The sequence below is a fragment of the Globicephala melas genome, chromosome 4 (genome assembly GCF_963455315.2).
Source record: "Globicephala melas chromosome 4, mGloMel1.2, whole genome shotgun sequence".
Taxonomy (NCBI): domain Eukaryota; kingdom Metazoa; phylum Chordata; class Mammalia; order Artiodactyla; family Delphinidae; genus Globicephala; species Globicephala melas.
This window is the reverse complement of record NC_083317.1, coordinates 115,839,705-115,851,757: the sequence shown is the minus strand read 5'-3', so window position 1 is coordinate 115,851,757 and position 12,053 is coordinate 115,839,705. Positions and strand designations below refer to the sequence as shown.

Here is a 12,053-nt window from a genome sequence, read left to right as displayed (position 1 = left end):
TTAGAAATCATTTTCAGTAGGGGCAGCTTTTAAGCTCTGTGCCAATTTTTATTAAACCTGCCCTAGATATGTGAAGATTCTTGGTTTTTGCCTTACTTGAAAGACTGGTATATTTTTTTCCCCAGAATTCTTTCAGCAGACTATCTTTTAATCAAAATATAAGTAACTAGTATACCTTCCTCACATTGACTTAGAGCTCTCTAATGGCCCGTTTGTTTTCTCCACTATTTAAATTAGAGTTAGCAAGTTGAGAAGCTTTCCCTCAGTCTGCTTCTGCCTATATTTAGATATTCTCTCTTTCCATTGATACCCAATGTTTTATTCAGTTATTATACTAAAGTCGAAGCTCCTGTCAAGCCTTCCTTTCCCTTTTCCTGTAGGTGCCATCATTTTCTGTCTTCTGCATTGTCATCAGGGAATCAGTAGGCTGAAATCATCACCATAGATACTGATAGCTAAAATAATACAGGGAGCCCAGATTATTTGCATTGACTGTTTATTAAAATGAATAATGTAGCTTTCTGGAGATTACCTTACTCTCCAGAAAGCTTTTAAGCCCTGTGCCAATTTTTAGTGATAGCCTAGCCTATTGGCATTTCAGAATAGTAACTTGAAAATTTGACTTCCTGTTTTTTCTTCTTTAAAAAACAGCTTCCCAGACTTAATCATTATTGGCATTACTTTGTTAAATCGACAGAATTAGTTTAGAAACCTATCCTGATGATCACTGGGGAGCAGGCTCTCGTTGGGAGTCCTTTGTCTGTAAAAGCTAAGGGTAAGAATTTATAGCAAACAACTTTACCCTCTTGTAAATATCAGGTCAGTAAGGTAAAGGAGTACTAGAGGGAAGAAACTTTACCTCAGGTAGCCTAAAGGAAGAAATCAGGTAGCTCGTAAGGATTTACCCTTATTGATAAACACTTAAAAGTGTTTCTGCCTCAATGAAGAAAATACTTAAATGTAGTTAACAAATGAGAGTAACAGTTGCTAGGTGCACCATCTCCTTGAGTCAGCTTGTCCTTCCTCATGATAGCACCAATATTTAAAGAGAAATGAATAAGGAAAGTAGTATACATGAATTATTAACTTAAAATGGATGTCTGAGTAAGTTTATGTCTTTTTCTAGATACTTGATGATTTCAGTTAAGTCTTTATAGTGATTACTTACATCTATTTACATCTAGTTTCACAGTTGTTGCATTAAAACGTTCTTGTTAAATAACCTCAAGTATTTTGTGTTAGAAAAGGCATCCAATATTTCCTGTCATTGTGAGATTTCATTTTTGAAGTTAGGAGTAGATCAGAACTAAACTACTCCTGTGACACGATTTGTTTTGTTTCGCTCATACTCCAGGAAGCTTGGATATATCATTAACATCCACTTGTTAACCCAAATTGTAAAAACTCAGGTTTCAGAATTTGGATAATCTAGTTTTTGAATGCTCGGTGCTAATGACTTTTTAAAAATCTTTTTATTGAAGTATATTTTGTATCAGAAAAGTCCACCATTCATAATTGTACAGCTCAAACTGAACACATCTGTGTGACTAGCACCCAGATCAAGATACAGTAGTATAAGCTCTTCATGACCCCTTCGTGCCCCCTTCCTATTATTTCCCTCCTCTATCTTAATTTGCAGTAAGTGGAATCATACACTATGTATTTTGTGTCTATCCTCTTTTATCCAGTATTATGTTTGAGGTTCATCTATATGTTTCTGCATAGTGGATCTGAACTACATAATTTTAAGAATCACCATGGTGGGTTACTTGTTAGAGATTTTTACTGGTTAAATGTTGTCTCCTAATAATTATACTCTAAGTACCTTGAGGATATAAGCCCAAACTGTTATGTAACCACACCAAATATATTTCCTAACAATTTGTACCTAGTACTTACATAATTTATTATCTGATTATATTTTGACCAATTTCAGTTAAGGGTATCTAGTAGAGGGTAATCAGAGATGCTAAAAATTAGAGGAAAAGTTTTTAATGGCCTGTCATCTTTTTAGGACTGGATCTCAGATTTAGATGAAAACCTAAGAACATGCTTATAAAATGTTCAGATGACGTTAAAGCAGGAAGTCATAGCTATTATTGGATGAAAGCATTTGTGAATTTAACAGTCTAAAGTATATGCAGCAATTGAGAAAGTGAAAGAACATGTATGTAAATTCAGGGAGGTTGAAACTTAAGTTGAATAGGTAGAGTAAAAAGTACCTAGATACTGGTTGGCTGCATTTTACAGTAATTGGTTAGCAAGTGACAAGCCTGCTACAAAAGCTAATGTAATTTGAGGCAATATTTATCTAACTAAAATGAATAGGAAAAGATGGTGACAGACCTATTGTACTCCATTTCTATAGGATAGTTACTCTAAATACAAAGCTAACTAGAAAATCTACTTTCTTTATATTCCACCTGGACAGCCAGGTGGGTGTTTCAAGAGGCAGGCTTGAGCTTACTTTCTGAAAGGAGATGGGCCCCCAGGGAAATAGTCTTGCCAATCACTAGAAATAATAAAGCTGTCATCCTATTAATCAGGAATGTTTGACTTTGAGGTTTAGAACCAATTACTTTCAAAATCCCTATGTGTGGAGTTTTATTGCCCCACCACTTAATTCTAAAGGAAAAAAAGAAAGAGGTAAGAAAAGTTTTGAAATTGATCTACTTTACTTCTGTTTTGTCTTTGTTGCCCATGATTTTAAGAAAACCTCAAAGAGCTGTGAATTTGCTTAAGGAATGGAAGGCTAACAAACTATTCTCTATTAGGGAAGAATTCCCATGTCAGAGACAATTAAGCGGTGGCCACAAATTGGGAAACCAATGGTTGGGTAGAATTTGGTCGTGCAGAGTGAAAGGACCAAGGAAAAGGCACCTTCCAGTTAGAGGAAATAGTGTGCACTACTGTGGAAGTACAGGGCATATGTGATAAGGATGGTTAAATTTGATTGGTGCATAAAACATTTGAAGACAACAGAGAAGAAATGGTGGATTGGGTAGAGATCAAAGATATTAGAAGGGTAATGAAGGCCTGAATTAGGCAATGGAGATAAGGAAAGAATGGTTATCAGAAGGTTAGAATTAAAGAATTTTGCTACTGATTGGATATGATAGGGAAGCAGTCAAATTTGACTCCAACGTGTCAGACCTAATTGAGGGAATGGTGGTACCATTAGGAAGTATTAGTGAAATAGTTGGTTTGGGAAGGAGAAAATAGTGATGAGATTTTGTTTTGAGTCGAAGAGCCAGTGGAAAGTCAAGGTGGAAGTAAATACTCAGGGTACAGCTTTAGCTGCAGACTTGCAGCTTGGTAGAGAAGTTAAGGCTAGAAGAGATTGAAGAATCTTTTATTTATTTGTTTGTTTGTTTATATTATTTTATTTTAGAGTTCAAGCTTTAGGAAAGGCTAACATTTCCTAGGAACAGAGTAGGGAAAAAGGGTCAAGCCAGGACCTTGGGCAGCACTACCTACATTTAGAGAACAGCAGAAACTTTGAAGAAGATAAGTGGTCTTAGAGACTAGAAGATTCTAAGAATATTATTTCCTAACCAAAAAGAAGGGAAAATCTTTGAATCTCTGTTTTGAAAAAATTTTAAATTTTCAATAATCTTACCAAGTTCAACATTTGTTAACATTTAGTCATACTTGCTTTATCATCCTAATATTATTTAGGAACCATTTAAGAGTAACTTCAGATAGCATGTCTATTAACCCCAAAATACTTTAGCATATGTTTCCTATCACGTAAAAAGTAGTATAATTACCAAATTCAGATTTGTTAGACTATTATCTAATATGTAACATACAGTTCATATTCACATTTTTGCCAGTTGTCCCAATAATGTCATTCATGACCATTTTTTACCTGATCCAAGAGCCTAAACAAGATCACAGATTACATTTAATTATGAAACACCTATCTTTTTTCCTCCTGTCTTATATAAATAAATAAGTACTTCACTTCTATTAGCCTCCTGTAAGATTGTTTAAATATTCACCAATAAAGGAAGTGCTAATGTTCTGGATGAAATACTGGGAAAAAATGCATCTGCTTAACTAGTCTGTATTATAGGGGCTGGGGAGAAGAGAGAGGAAAGGAAGTACTGCCTAAAATCCAGCTAAAACAACTACTGGGATTAGAGAAGTTTTTAAGAGGAGTCTTTTATTTCTCAAAGTTTAGTAGGGGGGTGGCAAGAGAAGAACATGTGGATATTAATGTGGGTATATCCCTTAGAACAGAAATTGAGGTATATTCTTGTACTAGTTTTTTCTGTACTGTGATTTTTATACATATGTATTAAATTGGGATTTTAATTATCTTGAGTTGAGAAAAAGTAGTATAACTTAAAGACATTTTTACTCACCACTTGGGTTCACAAAGTATGTGACTGCTATCCTTTATGGTTTGTTGTATCCTCCTAGTTTTATTGTGATAGTTGCCTAAGGTGGATTGTCTGCTGCCAGATTTCTAACCATAGATCTGTATCTCATTGTTTGAAGTGGTGTTTCAGTGGATCCTAAGCATTTCTTCTCCTCTTAGCTTTTCTGTGGCTAGCTGAAATGGGACACCTGACATGCTGATATTATTTTCAGCACATGACTGGGCTTCAGAATTGGTGATGAGAAATTATTAACTGCTCATCCACTGTTACATGCTTCTGTTCATGTGCTTACCACCTTCTTCTTTAGTTAGTAAATCTTCTCTACATAAGTCACCACAGCCTACCTACTCTGAGAGGTCTTGATAATTATTTTCAGGATGAAATTTGAGAAACAATTAAAAAACTCGGAAATAAGGTCTCTTTGTTATTGTTGTATTTTAACTTTTCACCAGATGGGTTTTAAGTAAACCAGGCCTTTGAACAGAACAGAAACGTGTGTGTATAATTTGCTAAACCCATCTTATTTTTTTCCTGAAGAATCTAGAACTCTAGCAAAGCTTTTTAAGAGAAGACTCTTACTGAACTTGTTCAGATGAGAAGGAAATTTAAATATAGCCTGAAATTATTGAACCAGAACAAACATATAACATCTGTTTGGGGTTTTTTTCCATTCTAGTTCTTCAACAATTTAAAAGTATGAACTCATACCTCTTCTATGTATTTAAACCTGCAGATAGTTTTGGCAGCCTATTGAGAAGAAAGAAATATTAAGTGGAATTATTTTAATATTTTGTTTTCATTAAGATTTGGGTTGATAGGTAGTTAGATGAGAGAAATGACTGACTGTATTCTAGCTGACATTCTTTGTGTGTGTGTGTGCACTTGTACTAATATTCTAAATCACGCAAATCAGGAAATGTGTTAGATTTTTGTGATGGATATAGAGCATTTAAATGCATTTGCTTACCAGAAATTAGCTTCTGTGTTTAGGCTTCACTTGACAACTTCTAAAATTTTTTCCACATTTGACAAGTAAATTTAAATAGGTGGTAATAATTTAGAATGTGTATTCATTGATAAATATCCTCAAGAAATAACGTTTTTATGCTGTTTTGTTTCCTGGTTATTGTCAAAGTTTGAAGATCCTCGGTGATAAATACTAAAAAATTTGGAAGGTGCTCATTGTATTTTTTTCGGTTTTTTTTTTTTTTTTTTTTTTTTTTTTGCGGTATATGGGCCTCTCACTGTTGTGGCCTCTCCCGCTGCGGAGCACAGCCGCTCCCCAGCATGTGGGATCTTCCCGGACCAGGGCACGAACCCGTGTCCCCTGCATCGGCAGGCGGACTCTCAACCACTGCGCCACCAGGGAAGCCCTTTTTTCGGTTTTTAATTGTGATATTTGGCCCAGAAATAGTGGTGCTGTAACCTGTATCCTGGAAGCCAAAAACATCTTTCTATTAATACATGTCTACTAGTGGTAATATCAAGATAAAGAAGGTATTCTCTTTCTAGACCTACACACTATTAGAAGGAGAACAGGAAGGGAAAAAGAGTTGTTGTGTCTGACTAATCCCACTCATGTTCACAGTGACTATTAACCATTAATCTTCAGAAAATTTCTGTCTTTATTTACAGCAGCTGTTTCTTAGATATTGCTAACTTAGTCCAGAAAATGCTGCTAAATGTATGTCTGGGATGGTCATAGCGTAGTTTGTTTCAAGAAATTAGACGTTAACTCTTAGGCGTAACACGTGTTGATATTTAAAATTTTAAGAACAGTTACATTTCTTTTATGTTAACTGTTGTTATAACAAGAGCTCGAAGTCAAATATATAGCTCTGTGTTATTAACAAAGCCTGCAGGACCTTATTGCATATATTTGAGTAACACACAACTTGCTTCTGCTTACTTTGTTTTTCCATTTTTATCTTCTCCCACCCCCAATTTCAATTTCCTTTTTTTTTCTTCTTTTTTTTGGTCTCCTCTCTATAAGCTGTTTCTACTCCTTTTGAAAGAAAGAAGAGTATGAATCATTTGTGAATAAACATGATCTGTTAAAAAATATCTATCACTATCTTGTTAGAGCTCTTTTTCAAAGCTGCATTAATGAAATTCTTGCCTATCTTTCACCAGTAGGTGCATTTGATACAATACATAAAATGCTAAACATCTTTTTTTTTAAGTTTTTAACATAACTGATCATTGTCTTAAATTATATCTTGGCTCAACCACAGGTACAAGTTTCCTATAATTGTGTATGTCTTTTTATATGTGAGTTTCTTGGAACACTGTGTCAGTGTTCTTATTCTGTTAGGTACGTTTGGGCTAATTTTTTCCCATAAGTTTATCTTTGATATTTCTAGCCTCATTTCTCCAATACATATGGAAAGACTATATGTAATTATCAGGGGATGCAGGGTTGCCCCATTTTCCCCTTTTCACCATTAAACAATAAGTTTTTCTGACTTTTACAGAAGCAAGCATTGATCTATATGATGTCTAAGAATTCTCAAAACAGTGTAGTAAACTTATTAAAGAAATGTGTTTTACGCTTTGAAAGTGAAATTTTGTACCAAAAGAAGCTAAGCACATTCATTCAAATAGCAAGTTCCTTTAGGAACTCTTAGGTATAGGTTTGTCTGATTTCACATATCTGTTTTCAAATAATGACTTGGAAATTGCAAGTCATCTACCTCTTTGCCCCTGTGCTCACTCTTTTGTTCTATTAATATAAGTTTGCCATAAAATAAGCTAAATAATGGTAAACTTAAGCCTAGTTATTGCTGGACTATACTATAAGAACTTTCAATAGCACATTCTCAGTTAAATGGGATTTTTTTTCCTCAGCAATTAAAGAAGAATGAAATGATATCTATAGGAAATGTTCAAGATTTGTTTTTGATAGCAATCTTGCCAGAGATTCAAGATTATGATTGATATATTAGAACAGCTTTCTAAATAAATATTCATTTTTAGGAGAATTCTAATTTTAAGTTAAATTTTAAAGGATATCTAATTAATCTTAACTCTGTTACTCATCCACAAGCACTTCAGTTACTCAGTTTTATTTCAGATTTTTAATAAGGATTTCCTACATGTTGGAATTTAGTGATTGAAACTCTTCAGTTGTGAGCCTTTTACTCGGTAACAGCTAATTTTGAAAATGCATGCTCGGGAAAAATTTGATACAGAAGTTTTACATACTTTCAGTGTATACAGCTCTTACGTCCTAAATTTCCTATACATTTGTATGGTGCACACACCCTTAAAATTATCTTTTTTATAAGCATCACAGTAAAATAACTAAGTCTACTTTATATGGCTGGTTTAATTCTGTCTTCCAAAGATTTTTTTTTCCAGGCATTTATCATAACAGTGCTTGTTGTTGGCTGGTCCTTTAACAAAGTGACTAGTTCATCAAAGCCTTACAGACAAGCAAATTACCAGCATTACTGATAGATATATCTCAGGAAGCATTTACTTTGCTAAATAAGTATTGTATCTTCTCATGAGACTTGTCCCTCAAAAGAGTAAATCATTAAAGTGTCTTCTTTTGTTTTTTAAATTATGGTAGTATTTTGGTTGATAGGAGACAAGAGTTGCATAAAAACTTTCTAAAAACATTTTGGTAATAATGTTGATGAAATCACCACAACCCTAAACTATTATTTATCCAAATAAATATGGATTTTTGCCTTCACCAGGTGATTATTGTCTTTTCATAGCCCAGCCTTATAATGTAGTTGTGTGGTTTTATTGAAGTCAAATGTGTTGTGAGATTACATTTGGAAAGATTATATTTGTAAATTGGAAAAATTCTAATAGATCTTCGGATTGTATAGAAGACTTTTAAATGACCGTGTGTGTTTAATAGAAAATTTCCATTAAAAGTTAAAATGTATAACAACGTAACTCCATCCCCCTGTATTTGGGTCAAATATCTCTGGAGAGATGGCTGCAGAGTTTCCTTTACAATGCTGTCTTTGAGTTTTCTATCGGTTTGCACATATTAGTCTTCTTGAATAAGGGCCTCCTCCTTTCCCCTTCCCCCTTACCCCATTATGCCATTTTATTTAGGGGGTTAATGTAGGTAAAAATATGCCCATAAATATGAGGGTTGCCTTTTCTGTGGATTACTGGCAACTAAAAATATAAATCAGCATTCTTATCAAACAGAAAATGTTATTAATATTACCTTCCAGCGATTAAAATAGGTGCCCAATTGAAAGCTTTGTAAAAAAATTTAATAAATGTAAGATTGTATTCTTAAGGAAGTAAGTTTTACCATTATTAAATCCTCCTACCCCCAGTTTTCTTCCATGCCCATACGCAGATGAGCAGTAGGATTACTCCTGAATAGGATACATTGTTATATCTATTATATAAAACACATAATAAAATTTCATTCTTTCCATCATGTTCTCTGATTTTAAAATTGGGGATGATAGAGATAGACTAGGATTTAGGTGTAAAAATTGAATGCTGTCTTGAGCATTTAAATGAATGATATAGATTATTACTGATCCAGCCACCTGTGCTGTATAAGTCTAGAAATTCATATATGGATGTGGACCAAACAGTAGAACTCAAGTGCCATTCTGCAGGACTACAAAGCTGTCTATACCAAGTTATGGTGTTAAATCATAATTTCTGGATCATGATCTTAAACCTTTGATTGGTTCCATTTCTACTTGACTCTTTACTAACAAGTATTCTGATGGCCTCAAAGTCCATGTTATTTAAAGTTTGAAGTATCCATATCAAATATGAAATTATTTTACATTAAAATACTTAAGTACAAAATATCAGTTGTGTAATCATGGTAAAACATACAACTTTGCTATAAAAGATTTCTAAAGGCTATTTGATTAAAACACTTATTTACTTAAACTCTTTGCTAGAATTTTTTTTAGAATTCAGCATCGGAGGAGGAATGTGACATAATAATGATCGAAAGCCGAAAGTTTAAAAGTTGTGATGCCCTCACATGGTTGGAGGGTTATTCTAGCTTCTAAGGACTGAATGTTGTCCACAAGAGTGTCTCATCAGGTCATAAATTGGTAAGACTTAATGGATTAGATTTTATGTATTATACCTGATGTTATTGTATTGAGATGAATATTTATGAGCAAACTGAGCACATTGTATAACTTAAGAGTATAGTATTAAATATATAAGTTAAAACTTGGAGTTTTAAATACTTGGAGTATGTAATTCTTTCAGAGTCTCATGAGGCTCAAGACCCTGTCTTTGCAGTGGTGTTTAATAATCAGTTTAAAAAATAAAGTGACATCCTATATTATAGTAAGATTATTTAAATATTGCTATTGCATCTGCTGTAGATGCTTACAGTATAGTTAGGGGCCCCATATACCTTCTAGTTAATATCCCAAGAGATATTTGAGAAATAATATATTAATCTTTTATTTTTATAAAAAAATTTTCATCCATTTTCTCCATGAAATATAATTTAAATAGTTTTATTACTTGTGGGATTTTATTTTTCTCAATAAAAGACATTTTTCCTGCTGTCTCTAAAAATAAAAGCCAAAGAAATTGTCTCAATTCCTAGTTGAGAACACCTAAGATGACAATATCAAATGAAAATGATATATTTGAAGTCAATATACATTTTTTGTGTGCCCTGAAAAACTTTCAGAACTGTATTCTGCTTAGAAAGCAAAAATTTTCAAATTTGTTTTGTATACCTTCTTATTTTGCTTTGTTTTACACAGCTGTATTTTGTAGGGGGACTCTCAAAATAATACAGTTTAGATTAGGATAATACTGTTTAGATTAGGATATCATAATCTTCAACCTGATCATCATATTTTGTGTATGAAGAAAAAGAATCTGGGTTAAGTTATACTTCCAAGGTTACACAGAAAATATTAGAATTAATATTTTCATTAAAATATGGTGCACATATCCTGCAAGTCTATCAAAGTTATTTGAAAGTATCATCTAAATAGGCTACAATATCTATTTCTGACCTTATTCTTAACCAGAGATGTTATTCTCTTATACACACACATACCCGTTCTGTCTTTTGAATAATATTCTAAATTGTTTCAGATAATAGTATTCCATGACTTCGTGTTGATCATATTCTGTATATAAACTTAAGGTTCTTAAACCAGTAATAACAATCAATGGTATTTTGGAAGGAAATACAACAAAACTGTTGTCCCTTATTCTATATATATTTTTCATTTTTATTTTTTTATTTTGTACAATATATCCGTAAAACTTTGGTAGTTAGGAAAATACGTTCTGATTTCTTTAGTAGGATATCCATATTTAGTAGTCAGTGGGTGGCCTTCAGGGGATCCTGAAGCCTGTGGAATTTTGGATAGAACTTTATGTATGTTTTCAGTGGAAAGTTCAGAGTATTTGCCAGGTTTTCAAAAACAGTTGAGTAACATTGCTAGTGAATGTTTGTGTCTAAAGGACAAGCCTTGTTAGACACCCAAGTATGTGACTTATGAAGAAAGTTTTTAATGAATACACTGATCTGTTAACTCCTACTGATATTTTTCCAAGGCTAGTTTATTATAAGTGACCATTAGACTGATAGAACAAATCAGAGCCTAATTTCTTTTAGTTTAGAACTTGCATTCTGTCCGTCTCTGTGCTCAAGTGTTGATTGGATTTCTCCACAGAGTAGTTGCTTTTTTTTGCTACTTAGTGGTTACTGTGTGTCAGGGACTGCTAAGTAGAAATACTTAGCATGATACCATAGTAAGTATTTTTGACATGTTATCTCATTTAATGTTCACAGCAGTTGTATAGATACTATCAATAGCCTCAGTTTATAGAGAAGAAAATTGAAAGCCTGGAGAGATTAAGTAACTTTTTCGGGTCACATAGCCATTAAGTGGTAGAACTAGGATTCAAATCTAGCTTTCTAAGTGGAGCCTGGGCTCTCAATTGATATGCAGGTATAGAGAGTAACCCTGGAAAACTTGAAGGATAAGATAAGGGAAAATTTCATGTTGTATGAAGATGTGAATACATAAATTTGATTTCCTTTGAACTTAAGTATTAATAGCAATGGGTCATCCTCATTATAAAACCATCTTTTAAAGCACTTGCCAAAAAATAAATTTGGTAAGTTGCTTACTGTCTAAAATCATTTATTGTATTGTAAAATAACCCATTCAAATTTAATGCTTATAATTATAAGCAAGTATATATGTATTAGGAAAGTTTTAGTACTTACTAGAATAGTATTGTACTAACTGTAACCATTAAGGAATTCACCCTTTAATATTTAGGATTTATAAATAGCAAACACTGGAAGCAGTTTAAAAAGCTACTTCAAGCCGCGAATGTTTCTTGGGATAGGGACATGAATCACATGAAAAACCCCCTACTAAACCACATCACATTTGCCCCTAGTTGTGAATAATTCTATAAAGAAACCTCTTTTATGTCTACTTTTAAAACATTTTTGCAGCAAAATTTATTTGGGGGGGGGTGGATTTTATTGAGCACCTACTTTGTGCAAATCCTTTTCATTGGTTTAATTTTATCCTCAGATGAGCTCCAAACCTTATAACCTTTTCCCTGTTTTTAAGTGTTTATAATAAAGTTCCTGAGTCTAAATATGGCTTAAAGGTAAATCTACAATAAAAGTACTGCTTAAAACAAAAACAAGTAAAA

General features: G+C 33.2%; 1 protein-coding gene across 3 annotated transcripts in view; it reads left to right on the top strand.

Moving 5' to 3' along the window:
- TSC22D2 (TSC22 domain family member 2) overlaps window positions 1-12,053 on the top strand; it is a 50,658-nt gene that overhangs the window by 18,580 nt on the left and 20,025 nt on the right. Inside the window, exon 2 of one of the 3 annotated variants that reach the window (XR_009563780.2) lies at window positions 9,290-9,448. The exons of the other annotated variants lie outside the window; for them this stretch is intronic. The gene's annotated coding sequence lies outside the window, so the exon portion shown is untranslated. The remainder of the gene's footprint in view (window positions 1-9,289; window positions 9,449-12,053) is intronic. 3 annotated transcript variants of the gene reach the window in all.